The following is a 16,150-nucleotide window of genomic DNA, read 5'->3' as shown; positions in this document are numbered from 1 at the left end:
ATGCAGAAGAAAGAAACGCATAATTCAGAGAAAGCCACTGTTAATGTTTTGAGTATATTCCTCCAGACTTTTTCTTACATATTTAGTTATGAAACTCGATTTATACTGTATATGCTGTTTTGTAACTTTTAACTTAAATATTGTTGGACATCTTTCTATGCCAATAAATATGTCATCCTTTTAAGCAGCTGTACAAGAAAGGGTATTTTTCTCAAGCTGTGACATCATCTTATGAATCTCCCTTCTGCCCTAAAGGCACCATCATCTGAGCCTCTTCTCCCCTCTCAGGATCCCTGCTGCTGCATGGTTCTCAGAAACTATTGCTTCTGGCCAACACCAATAAGCAGCCAGAAACCTCACCTGGCCAACTGCATCTTCTCAGGCAAACTATTCTACTCTCCAGGGCCCTGGGTTCTCTGTGTGTTAAATGAGAGATTTGGGTAGCAATTTTCTAAGATTCTTTCAGCTCTAACATGACATATTAGCTTCTAATGCATTTATCACTGTGTTTACCTTGGCACAGGATGTTCCTGACACTGAGTGAAACGGGAGGCCTTGGGAGCCCCAGCTGTGGACCTGCATGACATTCTTTTTTTTGTTGTTAAGTGAAAGCAAAAGTTTATTGAAGGAGAGACAAAAGCTCCTGCCACAGCAAGAAGGGTCCCGAACAGGTAGCCCCCTGCGTGACATTCTTAAAGGCCCTGAAGAACCTTTGCTGGTAGAGGATGGTTGAGGCTGGCAGGGCTGGGGAAAGCACCAGGGTGTGTGGTAGGGTTACCTTAGGGAAACAGCTCTCCTGAACAGCTCTCCTGATTTCCTTCCAGTATGGTGGTTGGTGATGTCTACAAGTAGGCATTAAATTCACAGCAAATCAGTAAACACAGCCTTTTGGGCCATTCTGCCCTCCTTGAGCATAAGTATCTGAACTACAGGATAATTTATGTAATTGTTTTCCATTTAAAAAGTCCTTTTGCATATATTATCCAATTCTCATTCCTGTCTTTTCGATGAGGAAACAGATTTAGAGAGTGGGATGATTTGTCTAACACCAGATGACAATTATTTGCTGAATGAAGACTGAACCCTAAGCTCCACCAGTGGATCCCTCCTTTGCCTCCACAGTCTCCACAGTATACACACAGACACATGACAGATGCACACATATGTGCCAACTATTCATGCAGAATACACCCCTCTGTCCCCACTCCACCACCAGCATTGCCCTTCCCTGGATCCAGCTACTTATTCAACACACAATGTAAGAGCATTACGCTAGGCACCAGCGATAAAATGATGAAGCAGGAGACACAGCTCCCCATCTCACAGAGTTGACCCAGGGTCACCTAGAGTCTAGAATGAGGCAGCAATAGGGTGGGGGTGAGACTGGTGAATTCAGTGTGAAAAAAGCAGTAGTGGGGAGGTACAGGGTAGAATGGGAGCATATAGGAGGGGTACCTAGCCCTTCCTCACAGGGCTCAGGGGAGGTATCCTGGAGGATGAGACATCCAAGCTGAGGCCTGAAAGATGGGTTGGAGTTGGCAAGACCTGAAGTGGAGCTAAAAAGAGAGATACACAGAGGGAGGAGTATGTACAAACACTTGGTCGCAAGAGAACACAGTGCTTTTGAGGAACGATGAAGTATAGTGTGGCTCAGGAAATGACCAGGTGGGAGGTGGTGTCTGAGTGTGACAAGCTGGTGAACCTTGTTGGTACTTATGGAGTTGATTTTGTCTTGAGTGTTTTGGGAAGCCATTGAAGGGTTTAGTGAGAGACATTGGTAACAAATCTCTTTAAGTCATTCTCCTCTGCCCACTGTAAAAATCTATGGTCATAATTGATTTCTGATCCTACTTTAAGATATATTCAGGCTACAGTTTCTACAACAATATAGATGTTCAACTTCAGGATACTTTTCCTGTTTCGACTGCCACCTCTGTTTCATCAACTTTTGCCACTTATCCTGGGTCTCTGTGATCTGTGCCAGATCTGTGAGCTCAGATGACCAGAGCATTGTGATCAAGATGCCATGGATATGCCAGCGTGTGGACCAAATAGCTTCTAACTGTTCCCTGCGCCCAGCCTCAGCCTTAACCTGGATCTTAGATTCCAGCTGACAGAATATGGACTGACCAGCCAACATCCCTCAGAAAAGCTGGAAAACAGTTTAAAGTATAATTAGAAGCATGTGGGCTAGCAAAGCCCACCCTCATCATAAGCAAAGGGAAGCAGTATTAATATTCAATAAAGATAACAGAAGTTGGTAATGAAAATGATGCATGGCTCATATGACATATTGAATAAATACTAGAGTTGATCAGTATTTAGATGAGAAGAGAAGCCTTCCTTATAGGAACTTGTAAAAAGGGTAAGATTTCTATATAAAGGGATGTTTAAATAAATTATAGTATTTTATTAAAAGTAAATATATATATATATATATATATTTGCTTGTATATGCACAGACTCTCTACAAAAAGCTTAGAAAATTAACACTAGTTGCTTCTGGGGTGAGGAACAGGAGGTTAAACATAGGGGTAGAAGGGAGATCTTTCTGTTATATCCTTTAGAATCTTTTACATTTTGAACCATGGGGATGTGATACCTAATTTAAAAAATAAAATTCAGCAGAATCCCAATACAGTGATTAAAAAGAATGAGATCAAGTGATAATTACAAAACAGAATCATTCTCCAAGATATCGTGTTATTTAAAAGAGCACATTTCAGAAACTATGTATGTTGTAACTTTATCTTTGTGGGAACAAAACAAAGAAAAGCATTCGATGTGAGTGGTTTTAGTATCTACACAAAAAAGGTCTCTGCTGTTCAATACCGTAGCCATTAGCCACATGTGGATATGTCACGTTAAGTCCATTAAAACTCCAAGTTCAGTGCCTCAGTAGCCGTGGCCACATTCCGGTGCTGACAGCCGCGGGTGGCCAGAGGCCCGCGTGGACAGTGCGGGTGGAGCACGTCCCCTCACCGCAGAGTTCTGCCCACGGGACTGTTCACTGCTGGATGGGGCCGCAAGGACGGAGAAGGGCCTCTGTACTTTGTAAATCTCTGTATTGTTTGATTTTTTTGTTTTTTACAATTACTTTTATAACTTTACTTTCATGGTGGTGGGTGTTTACTCATTAAAATCTCGTCCTGCATTTTGTCATGACTCCTCTCACTCACTCAGGAGTCCAGGGGTGGCAGAGTGTGGCCAAAGGAGCTGTTCTGGCGACGGTAAGGCAGAGGACCACTGTCCAGAGGGAACACAAGTCTGGGGAGCCCCTCGGCCAGCAGCTGACCATTGTGCTAGTCTCCTCCCTCCTGGGCCTCGGCTTCTCAGTCACAACAAACAAAAGCAGTTTGAGCACCTGCCAGAGGAGAAGCAGAGGCTGAAGTATTTTTAGTTTCTGGAGTTCTGGAGTCTGGCAGGGGTGAGGCGGGCGCTGGACTGGGAGGCCCACTTCCAAGGGACCCCGAGGTCTCCTCCTAGATGGGGACCTAGGAGGTTCCCAGAGGATGCTGGTCTGAGGGGACATAGCACCTGGGAGTAGAATTAGTACGAACGATGGATCTGATACGTGCTTTGTGGTTTCTTAAACTGGAGGAATGACAAGGGTGAAGAGAAAGCTGGGAGAAAGAGAGAGGCTAGAGTAGCGGTGTGACCCGCAGACAGGTGGGAAGAAATATTGCAAAATTTTTCACCTCAAGTAAACCTTGGATATGAAATGTTAAACATCGCTCTGGTTATCATCCACAAGACAGAGAGAAATGAAATGTCCTAAGATTATAAATAGATGGAATAAACTCGGAAACTCTGGTCTGTAGCTGCTTGGGGCACCTCATGCTCCCTCCACCTGGAGGAAGTTTATTCCTAGGCTGGGTAACATTTTTTTCTCCACAGCTACAGCAAAAACAGCAGAAAGGACACAGTAACTTTAAATGTGGTTTGAGATTCTTCTTCTTTTATCAGTCTGTTATTTAAACTGGCACATTTGTCTTCATCACTCTTTTTTCCCCCTGAAAACTTAAAATGGTCATTGAATAAGGCATTCGTCCCTACAGACCTAGTCCGGGCAAGCAGGTGGCTCATGCTTCACCCTTGTTTTCTTTGTTGTTCTTTCGAGAATTCTGGTCCTGCCATCCTGTTTTACAACTCAACACCTTTGCTTACGTATTATTTCCTCTGTCTGGAATATCTTCCCTTCAGGCAGAGGTGGCTCAGATTCCTTTCCTCTTAGAAGATCCAGCTCCTCTGAGTCAGAATTAATGTCATCTACTTCCTATCACGGTTTGTGTGAGAATCAGTTGAGGATGTGTTCCGCTCCTGCATGGGAGTGAGCCCCCCAGGGACAGGCAGGCCTGCTGTGCACCCCTGGGTCTCAACTGACCCGGCGCCTGGGACATGGTAAGTGCTTGGAAAGTGCTGATGTCCATCTCTTTCTACCCTCCCCAAGTCACCATCCTACTCCCTTCACCTTATTAATATCCACTGAGCCAACCGTGCACCGTGGGGGGAACAGATTGTGGTTATGCTGAGGTCCATGTCTTATTCCTGGAATTTGTGAATGTTGCCTTAAGAAGCTAAAGGGATTCTTGCAGATCCTTAGCAATTAAGCTAAGGATCTTGAGATGAGCAGATTCCGTTGGATTATCTGATATAATCACAGGGTCTTTATAAGAGAGAGGTAGGAGATCAGAGAAAAGACCAGGTGAGGACGGAGCAGAGGGAGCAAAGGTGATGTTATGGGGAGATGTGACCCAAGGAATGAGGCAGCCTTTAGAAGCTGGAAAAGGCAAGGAGATGGATTCTCCCTGAGACCCTCCAGAAAGGAACCTGTCCTACAGACACCTAACACACATATGATCAGAGAATGGTCTCAGATTTCAATGAGCTCATTTTCTTTCTGCTCAAAAGAGGAGACAATTTAGGAAACTGTAATAGCGGCTGGAGGCGAGGGGTAATGATGTTCTAAACTTCACCATCCCGATCACCTTCCTAAATATATGTCTGTGTACAAGCTTCCATCTTCAAACAGAGCTCTGAGAAAGGAACAGATTCAACCCGTGAGAAGTGCAGTGTGACCCCGTCGATCCATATGCTCTACCACCTAAGATTCTGTTCATACAGCCCAAGATTGAGCCAGATCTACCTCATTCAACCATCAAAATGCAGTTGTGGAGCAAGGAAAGAGGCATATGTGAACTGTCATATGGGCCAGAGAAAACCCAAGCGCTGCATTGTTCCATCAATGATGGAAACAGGCTTGTTTTACAGATTTATAACTTTCCTGAAATACAGATGGAAACTACAAGTTTGGATGGCTGTCACTATAATCCTAGTCTTTTGCCATAACCCTTTTTTTTCTCCCTTCAGTTTTGTCTTTAGGTTATTTTCTTTTTCTGATAACTAAAAAAAAAATGTAAAATTTAGAAAGTTTGCCACAGTCCCATCCCAGAAATATTTACCAATCGATAAGAATCTTTTTTTTTTTTTTTTTTGGATAAGAATCTTAAAACTAGCATTTTATGCATTCAACCAATGAAAATAAATAATTGTGTGTATATAAAAGAATTTTTTAAATGAGAAGAAGCCCCTAGGGATATATGGGAAACTTGGAATATTTGTTCACAGCTCTCTCCACTTCACATCTCTAGCATTAACTCAGGAACCACATTCTGAGTAACGAAGCTGAAACAGGATAAGATTTCCAATCACTAAAGAAATAATAACTGGAATTAACACTTATGGAAGGTTTCCTAAATTCCAGGCAGTGTGCTAGTTTATTTAATCCTCATAATGACCCTGTTCGATAGGTATTATTATTATTATCACAACCCCTGCTTTATAGATGAGGAAACTGAGGCACAGAGAGGTCTGGTAGCTTGTCCATGATCACAAAGCCAGCATGTGGTAGAGCTAGGACTTTACCCAAGAAAGACTATCAGCAGAAAAGCCCCATGCTAACTATGTTATTACACTGTTTCTCACAGGAGAGGAAATTGATTTCACTAAAGTCATCTATTAAGGAAGAAAAGCAAACTAACAGACTTTATGAAGATTTTTAAAAATAGGGATTGAAACAAAAGGGCTTTATGAAAATTCAATAAGTCAAGACACCCCACTCCCATTAATACTTTTAACAGATTTTTCCCCCCAATTTAAATAGTAGAAAAACATGCTCACTGTTGAAAATCTGGGCAATATATGTAAAAAGTACAATGAAGAAAATTAAAATCACGAGGTCTCAATTGCTTCTTTCTAAGGGCTAACTCAATGATTTTCAAAGTAGGCCAAAGATATCAGAATCTCCTGGAGCTCATCTTAAAAAATGTGGGCTCCTGGGCCCCACCCCAGAACTACAAGAGCAGAATCTTGGAGGGACAGACCTCAGAATGTGGATATGCAGATGCACTCTGCAGCCCACAGCCCCAGCAGCTGCAGAACTCACTCAGCGGAATCACACGCATGTTCTCCACAGACCCAGGTACTACAGGACCTATGCAAATGCCCATCTGAAACTTTTATTAGATACCTATTTTGTTTCAAGGAGTCTAAAATGGAATTTAAGGAGTACACTTTACTAAATGTAACTACTATTTTTAAAATTAAATTTTAAAAGTAAGAACTACATTTTTAGTTGTTCTATGCCCACTAAAGTTTGAGTATCACTGCCTGAGGCTGAGAAAGGTCTGTCCAGAATTTAAAGTTCATACTCTCCCCACAACGAGTTACCCCCAGCCCCCATCCTTTCCTTTTGGAAACCAAATTGTCTTTAGGGACAGTAAAGAAAGAAGAACTGAGAAAATCATGTATCATTTGAAAGTCAGGCTTGGGGTGAGGGAAACCAGATTGCTCGATGGGTATATTTTCATGACCTTCAGCTACAGGATCTGTGCCCAGGGTCTAAATAGCTGTAAAGCAGCCCCCTAGGGCCCCCAACAGGTTGTGTCCTCAGCTCTGAGCCTGACTCAGAGTCCTGCATCTCGCTTTGCTTTTTCTGAAAGCAAAATGGCCCCTCTCCATTAACACCAGGCCAACAAAGGATTTTCCAAATATGGACCCAAAAGAGCATGTGCACTTTGAAGGCCACAATGCAGCTTAAATAGCTAAAGCTCATTAAAAAGAAAGCCAACAATTGACGCCAAGAGCATGAGTCCTTAAAGAACAGAACAACAGCAAGACAAAAGCCAGAAAGAGGAACAAAAATGTGCACTGTATGGGAGGGGTAAGCAGGGAGGTGTAGATTTATGTGGAAGAGTTGACATCATTGTTTCCCAATAATACTCAGCATGCAGGAAACAGATGGGAAAGAAGTGGTGGAAGGGCCTACTTATGGCAACAGGGCACGCTCTCTGTTTAGAATCCCGCCATTTGGAACCTAAATGCTTTACTTTGAAAAACTGGGGATGGGATGGGAACTCCCCTGCCAGAGGTTTTATCAAGTCTAACTAAGTCCTACTGAACTTATCACCTTGGCAGTGCATGGTGAAGCAGAGCTGTGCTTATCAGACCCTGATTTACTGCCAGCAGAGCTGCAGCGGCTTGCGTCCAGAGGAGACAAAGCCACGGGAGGGAAACTGAATGTCAGACAGACACTGCTGGAGTCCTGCTTCTCCCATTTCTTGGCTGGATGACATTAGGCAAGTTACCTTACTCCCTGAGTTGGTCTACATGTATAAAATGGGGTACAAGACAGAACTTTCCTTAGACAGTGGGGAGAGGCCAAGGTTTCACATTCATGCCATACAGCTAGATTTAATCAAGAAACATAATTAGGGTCACCCGTAACATCATTTTTTAAAGGTTTATCTTATTAACAGAATCCCCAATTCTCCTGCCCCTGTGCAGGGCACAGACAGGTAAGCCAATTGCCACTCTTACGATCAGCTGTTCTGCCTTTTCCTGAAGGTAGGTTCACTCTTCTGCCACTGAAGACAGCTTTTGTCACCCCAACCAGGGTCCCCCTAACCAAGCCCTGGCCACTATAAGTCAAATCTCCACCCTTTCCCTCACCCCTGTGCATGAGGGTGTGACCAATTACAAGTGTCAGGCAAAACCATGTGGTTTCCTGTCTGCAGAAACCAACCACCCTGTCTTCCCATATCTCTGTCATTCCTCATGGCCAGATGATGTTTATCATTTTATTTATTCCCCCCCCCTTACAAACAGCCCACTCTGTCTGCTGGTTCCCCCCCGCCCCCCCGCTGCCTCACATGGCAACATCCCCTGCTTGCACACCCGCCAGAACCCTCATTTCATTCTTCCCTGTTCTTCTTTCAGTTCTTTTTCCATCTGACAACCCTGAGCCCAGCAGGCTGAGAGCAAGCTGAGAGCATCTTTGTAACACAACAGTGTCTAGCACATTAGAGTCCCATTGAATTGAAAGCCTACACAAGATGGTTTCTGAATAAAACATAAAAAGAGCTAGGAAAAGAAATATGCATAATTACACACATTAGCTCAACTGCCTTTCATGAAGGCTATAGATTTATTTATAGTTTGCCAGGGTCCTACTTTATATGTCAAACTGTTTTCTGGTGTCTGTAACAGTAAGAGCTGGTATATGTTGCTTTTGGGCGGTGGCATTCACCCCTCTCTCTGGGGCTGGTGGCGAGAGGGTCCCCAAAGGCATCCTGGGCCAGCAGCAGGCCACAGGTGTGGTTCTAGGGCCTGGTATGCATCAGCCCAGCTTGCACTAGAACAAAGGGTGCCTGAGACACAATCACAGAAACTCAGCTGGTTCTGGGGACTAGCCAAAAATGTGGCTCATACCAAGGAGTGATTGGTGAAGCGCTAGGAAAAGGAGTGTTTCTGGGGCATCCTGTGCAAAGTCGAACTCAGTTTCTATCAGGGAGTAGCTGTGCGACTTTGAGGGGAACCTTAAACAATCTCAGGTTTCTGACATTTCAGCACATCAGCGGTGTCTCTGGGCTCCAGCTTCCTAGAAGGGATTGAACAGTGGCCTCCTGAGCAGGAATTAGGGTCAATCAATCGACTGTTGCGTGCTGCTGGCCACGGGGCTCACCCTGAGAGGCGCAGTGAGCTACCAAATCTGTGTGAGCTGCCGAATGCCGCCTGCCTTCAGCGGAGCTCACCATCGACTTGCACACGCAAAGCCAGTTAGAAAACAGAATGGGCAGAGTGAAGACCAAATCGGGCACCTCTGACTCTAAAGCAGCAGGTGCTCCAAGCGGGAAAGAGGGTTGTGGCGACAGTGGGCAGGCAGGGAGGGGCCTGGGAGGAAAGGGTGGGGCCTGGCAGGACTTGAAAGCTCCTAGGTTGAGAGTAGGTGTGCGTGCGTGAAAAGCACCTTGCAGAGGGTAGAATGCTACGCAAATATGAGTTGTGATTATTGCTATTAATGATTTAAGCTCAGGGATGAACAAAACAAAGGGAGGAAAAGCTATTTTTGCAGGATTTTTCTTCTTCTACAGAACTGTAAATGCCTAATTATGAAGCATGCTATTCTGGGAGACTGTGCTCATGCCTGAGACCATGGCCTTGGGAGTCAGACAGATGCGGATTCAAATCCTGCCTTTCCTATCTCTACAATCTTGGCAAGTGATTTAATCTTTTCCATCTCAGTTTCCTCCTTTGTAAACTGCTGACAAATAGCCCAATTTTACAATGTTCAAAGGTACTACTTTTGTGTATAAAGTGGCACATAGTTAGCCATCAATGCAGAGAGTAACTCTGCTAATAAAAATACCAAGCAGGTCTGATTTGGAACTCAGCCTTCGGCTTTGGGTCTCTTCTTCCCTGTCGCTTGAGCCATCCAGCAGCCTAAGGTTCTTACCTTTCGCTATTAAAAGTTACTCTTAGAAAAAACATCTAGTACCAGTGTCTATTCTCCTCTGAACTGCAGTCAAAGTGTTTCACCCAGGAGTCCTTTATTGTAGCCTCAGCTAAAATTGCATCCTGGGGGGAGATATGAGGAACACAGGGTGCTATGTGGACTCCTGAAGTCCCATCAGGCTGTGGCCCCACCTCAGTAAAGACTTGAGGCCAGCTCTTCGAGGGAGGAATATCAAGACCAGTTAAACTCAAGCGTGGCATTTGTGTTGGGGCTTAGAGAGAAATAGCTCAGAAAATTGGGTGGGACAGGCACCTATTAGCAAAAAGGAAATTAATCTGAAGGGTGGGGATAAGTGGGAAAATGCCACATTGGCTTTTAAATACATGGGAGGCAATGAGTCAAAACCAAAACGAAGTACAAAACAAAACAAAACAGAAAAAGCAAGTAGCTCCATGTTCCCAGGCCTCAGGACCAGTGAGAAGGCACCACACAGAGGGAAGTGGAGTCCTGAGACCCAGAGGCCGGGCTGGCTGGGCAGCTCAGCTTGGCCAATCTGGAGGGCATGAGCACCAGGTAGCGCCAACCAGAGGGCCTTTCACTACCTTGTTCCAAAAATAGTTAGCTACAATGTCTAATGGAAAACAGGTGGGGGGCGCTTTTTATCCCCAAACTGAGTCCTGGATCTTTCGGCCCTGACTCCTTCTCCCACCCACTGCTGCAAAGTCCCAGGAAACTTTCTGCAGCGAGGTGATTCCCTGGGACAAACAGTTCTCAGAAAGTCCCTCAGAACTTCCTTGGTCAATCAGCTTTCAAATGCAGAAAGTGTTCTCCCCTCCTCTCCACTCCCACAGGGCAGGTTTCCCACTCTCCAGACCTCTGCCAAGATGTCGAATGGAAAAGGGGGGGAAAATAAAAAGAATGCATGAAAAACTACAGCTCTAGCGGCACCGGGCAGCCTAGCCACCACTTACAGCACTGTCTATGGGAGAATGTCCTCCTAGTCTCAACATGTGTCCCTCTGCCCCAGCGGAAGGCCAGGCCTCCAGCTCTCTCCTGCTCCAGCAGACAGTCTCCTTGACTCCAGGGCAGGTCTGGCGCAACAGGAGAGTAGGGCTCCTTAGCAGCCCCAACGTCTGGGCCTCCTGAGGGGAAGGCTTTTGGGTGGCTGCCAGTGGTGGTGGGCAGAGGTGGAGGAAGGGGGAGGCTGTGCCTGTGGTCAAGGGGCTCTTGGCAGAGGTCTAGAGTGGGCAAGAGGGAGGGATGTGGGTCGGGGGAAGTAGCTGTTTCTGTTCTCTGTGTGGGCTGTTTGTCATATCCAGACTATACAGAGTAAGTAACAGTTCGGCTTTAAAGTCTTAATTCTCCTCTTCTGGTTCTTCCGGCTTCACCCTGGGAGCTCAGATTTGGGGATGCTCCTCTAAATTCAAGCCCACAAGGTTGCTGTGCTGTTTCCACAAATTCCACCCCTAGGCCTTGCCTTCTTGCTGAGATCTCTGTGGGTCCAGCAGTGGCTGGATATCTTTCTCAGATCTTTAGTTTCAGGTTGACATTTTTTTGTTCCACTATTTTACACTGAACGTCTACTCCCAGTGGCCCTGGGGAAGCCCTGCAGGAACTGGCCTCTCCATTCAGAAGGGCAGCCAATCAGCTTCCTCTTGGTGATTGATTAACCCATCCGACGGTATCATTTACTCCTTTCCTATTCAGTCAGGCAGGGCTAGTAAGTGGTTATGCTACGGCAAGCCCAGGGTGTTAGGATAATAAAAGCTGCCTTCATAGCTTATTATATGCATGCCTTCTGCGTAGTGCTCTGCCCATATTAACTCATTTATCGTCACATCAGACTTCCTATCCCCATTTCAGAAATGGAGAAACTGAGGCCCAGAGGGGGTAACTAATTTGCTCCAAGGTCACTCCGCTGGGGACAGGCACAGCTGGGATTCTATCCCAGGCAGTGAGGTTCTGGAACTCCTCACAGGAGCGCCTAGTGGGGGGCACCTGACTTGGGAGGATCAGGGAAGGTTCCCCAAAGCAGCTGGGACTCAAAGATGTAGCATTGGCCAGGAAGGTGTGATAATGATGTGCCAAGCAAGACTCTGGGAGGGAAACAACTAAGCCAGAGAGAATGCCCAGCCCTGGTTCTGCATTTGTTAAATCTTATCTTGAACAGAAAAATATTTACCTTCCTTGCTAAGACTTTGCTACTGTTTATGTTTGGGTATCTCGTCTGTTTAATTGTGGATAAAAGCTTTCACATTTTTCTCCTTCAGTCACAACAGCCAATTTCAAAGCTTAATTGGCCTCTGAAAGTTTGTTCCTATCCCTTAGGCTGTAAATTTGCGTCTGGGGTGCACGTTTCTTTCTGTCTCACAGTACCTAGCACGGTGCCTTAGTACATATTCCTTAAATGAATGAATAAACCAGGTGAGAGAATGAGTTAACCTCAGGAACATCTACATCTCAAAGTGCCCATTGCCTTATCCTTGCTCTCTGAAATAAAGGGGATATCGTTCATCAAACTTAAAATTATACTTATAATGGGCATTTATGTATTTGTTATGAACTTTTTGTCATCCCTCAAAACAAATACATATTTTTTCTTTTTTTCCCTTTTTCAATCTGATAACAACTAGAAAAACATCTTCAGGAGTAAAAAGGCTCACAGTTCTTATCAAACATTCAGAGGGTGCATTTCAAAAATGGTCTGTAAACCCCCCGCACTGCAAGCAGCAGTTCTTAACTCTGCCTGCATTTCAGAATATCTAGCTTGTAAAACATACCGGTGCCTGGGCACCAAGAGATTCTGAGTTAATTGGTCTGAGAGGGGGACATTTTTTTAGGATTCCCACATGATTCTAATGTGCCACCACCGTGGTGAACCGCTGGGCCAGAGCAATATCACTTGGTACCAGGGTGTGAGTAAAATGACACAGATTGTTTGCAAGGCTGAGGAAGTCCTCAGCCCTCCGAGTGGGGTCAGCATGGAGGCAGGAGAGCTTTCCTGACAATGCGTGCTCACTGGGCCTGGCATCTCCGGGCACTGCACTGCGGGAGGACCCGGCGCACTGGGGTCCGAGGGCAGAGGTAGGAGATGCTTGTGGCCTCACAGGACTTCACCCACAGCCTCCCAACCACAGGAGACAAAATGATGTGGGTTTCATTACATAGCTGTGAGCAAGGGCCTTCGTATACAATGGTCAAGAAGATGAAAAGGAAAACTACTCCTTTCAGCATTAGCGGTGAGGAAGGGGTGATCTTCTCCCTCTATCCCAGACAGGAAGAGAAAGTTATCTGGTTCCCAGGGGAGCGCTGGCAGTTGGGGCAGCAGTCACTGTGCTGGAGGGGAAGTGAAGGAAGCTCCTGCCAAGTTGGCCAGCAGCAACTTCATGCCATTCTCGGGTGTTCTCACCAGGCTGGAGAAAAGCGGTTAAATAAGCAAAAGGGGGACACTGTCCTTCACACTGGGCCTGTGTGCAGCTACGGACGATCAGCCGCAGGGTCTGAACTTGGCATCTATGTGAATGCCCACAGAAACTGTATACACAGTTCGAGTGTGTGTGTTTTTCTAAGGAAAAGGGTTTCTGTTTTTCATCAGCTTCCTAAAGATTAAGGATGACAACTGGCCCTGAGCAACATCCGCTGTAAGCCGAACACCTATTTGTCACCCACACACCCTGCCCTGTCACATTTGTCCAACTGGAGGGAGCAGGGCTGAGCCAACAGCAAATTACGGAAGTAGTTGACATTCATCCTCTCTGCTCAGCCTCAAGGGTGCAGCTTCCCCATGTTCAGACGGCCTGAGCCCAGCTAGCTGTCACCAGCTTTGTTCTCTGTCCCAACTCTGGGCTTTCCCTCCTGTCCAAGCACAGGCGCTCCCTTGGTTTCCCTCCATTTCCATTCTTCCCTTCTGCCTTGTACACCCAGACCTGAATCCATTTTTCTCTGTGTCTACCCAGGTCCATCACTGTACCCTTGCCCTCCAAGGTTAAGTAACCATGACGTCAGTTTTCTGAGGTCTTCCCCAGCCTTTGGGCCCCTGGTTCCCATGGGGACTTGTCATCCTCAGGATTCTGGGCTGAACTTCCAAGGTCGTGGGCAAAGGGGCAGTGCCCAGGTCAGCTTTTCCTCCCTGGAGGCAGAGTCCAGGCCTTGGATTTAATTGTTTGTCAACCAATACATGTTTCAGAAAATACATAAGCAGGATACATTGCTTTAGATAAAACATTAGCATTGACTTTGATGCTACACTGTAACAAAAATACGAGACAAGTACCTAACTAGTTTTAGATGTGGGAAAGAAAGAAATCCTAATTACTTTTATTTGCATAAGTAATTTATTATGTGTGCCTAATTCCCATGTGGTGCAGTAATGATGCGTAGATCATGAAGTAGGTTAGTTGCCTTTCATTTCAAAGCTGCTCTCTATTCAGGTATGTCAGTCAGTCTTAAAAGCTTGCTGATCCCGTGGCATGGCTGTCTGTTTTCAATTTAGGGAGAGGGGAAAATCATTAGAGGAGAATGTTAGCTTAGACATGGAAGCCAGGGAGAGGAGAGGAGCCTGATAGGCCAGGGCCTTCTGCATCCTTCATGATTAACTATGTGACCTTAGGCAGGTCAGTTTACCTCTCTGGGTTTTCTCTCCCCGCCCCCCGCCTTCCCCAGGGCAGGGAACACTGGGGACTGGTTTTCAATTTTTCTTTTTCTTTAAGCAGTAAGCTCTTCCTTTTCCCCAAATGAAACATATATGGAACTCCAGAATATAAAACAAGTGAAAGAAAAGCTGCCTTTGAGGCATCTTCACAGAACCCTGGGGTCCCTGGGGGCAAGACTGCCAAGTATCCCCTTGCAACTCTCACAGTTTGGAGGGAGGTGCCCAAAATACCACCCATGTTGTGGAAGGTGGCATCTTGGGAGCACAGACAGAGTACCTGGACAGTATCCTGAAGCCCCCGGCAAAATCAGGTGGAGGGAACATTCAACCTGAATTTCTGAGGGTAGTGGTTAAGATGTATACTTGAACTCTCACACCTTCAAAAAAACCTCAGTCCAAGCTGCTTGATGTCCAATGCACCTCTCCAGATTGTTGGAAAGGATGAAACGAACTGACTCAGTTACATCTCACTTTCAAAAGAGGAAGTTTTGAAACCCATGGTCCCCCCTCCAGCTCTAAAATACTAAGCCATCTGTCCCAGTGACACAAGCAGGCTCTGAACTCGAGAATGCCGAGAATACCGCAGGAATATCACATCACTACAAATTACTAGGTGGTGCTCGGGCTCTAAGAAAACGGAACTGAAACAAAAGCCTTGCACTGTTTTTGAGATGCACATTTGATATGAGCTAATCACATCGTTTTTTGAGATTATTTTCCTGGAGGCAAAATTATTCCACACAGTTAAGCAGCCCTTCAGTTACCACTTTTGTTGTATCTGTGGATAAACACACAGCCCATGTAGTGGACGATTTTCTCTCTCACTGAAGTTTCTGAAGACAAGGCCTTTTTGTCACGGGTAAATGCAGGGCCAGTCAGCCTTACAAAAGGAGTCATTTAATGCTCAATTTCCCCAACTTTCCTATGATTAAAAACTTCTAACCTCAAATGCTGTTATTGTGTTTTAGACTGTTTTCTTTCCCCCTCCCCCACCAAATGTTTAAATTGTCTCTACTCTGCAAGATAACCCTCTATTTTTGCCCCCCAATCTGACCTTGAAAACAGAGACCCTCTGCTTTTCTTTAACATGCCCTAAACTATTCTAAAATTGAGGCCCTCTGACCTTTTTTACCACACCCTCCTTGTCTGACAAACCAAATGCTGATCTGAAAGCCAAGAGGAGGTAAAGGGTCTGGGGGGCTGGGAAAGGGAGGGAGGGAGGTACTATACATTTGGCATCAGTTCAGAAATTCAGAAAATGTTTGTGCAACCACTCCCCCAGCCAGGATCCACCGCACCCCCTGCCTTCTAGCACATTAATAAAAAAAGATGTGAGCGATGAAATTGGAGAGCCCGGGAGGGACACCCAAGGTGGTCATAACTGTGCACTCAGAGAAGCCCACTGATCACCGTCCCACACACCCAGCCCGCATTCCTCCTCTCTGACAGCCAAAGTTTGCGATCAAGACCGCCCCAGCTCCCACCCCCACCCCAAAAGCACCCAGTTAAACGGGAGCAGCACCGCCCATTAACGGCTTGTGCGAGACAAACGGAAGGACTGACACCACCTCTGCCCGTCGGGGGTGGCAGCGCTGGCACCTTAAGAATCATATTGTTCTTTAAAAAAAAAAAAAAGTGAAGTGAGCACACAGGCCTGGAATACATTAACTTGTGAACTGAATCTCACACCCCCCAGGAGAGTCCAT

The 16,150-nt window shown here is 45.7% G+C and overlaps 1 protein-coding gene across 2 annotated transcripts in view; it reads right to left on the bottom strand.

Moving 5' to 3' along the window:
- Nucleotides 1-16,150, bottom strand: part of ARHGAP31 (Rho GTPase activating protein 31) — a 91,618-nt gene that overhangs the window by 75,172 nt on the left and 296 nt on the right. The window lies entirely within an intron of this gene.

This window comes from Miniopterus natalensis, chromosome 6, assembly GCF_054644295.1.
Source record: "Miniopterus natalensis isolate mMinNat1 chromosome 6, mMinNat1.hap1, whole genome shotgun sequence".
In the NCBI taxonomy this organism is placed as follows: Eukaryota; Metazoa; Chordata; class Mammalia; order Chiroptera; family Miniopteridae; genus Miniopterus; species Miniopterus natalensis.
The sequence above is the reverse complement of the archived record's forward strand: the minus strand, read 5'-3'. Positions and strand labels throughout refer to the sequence as shown.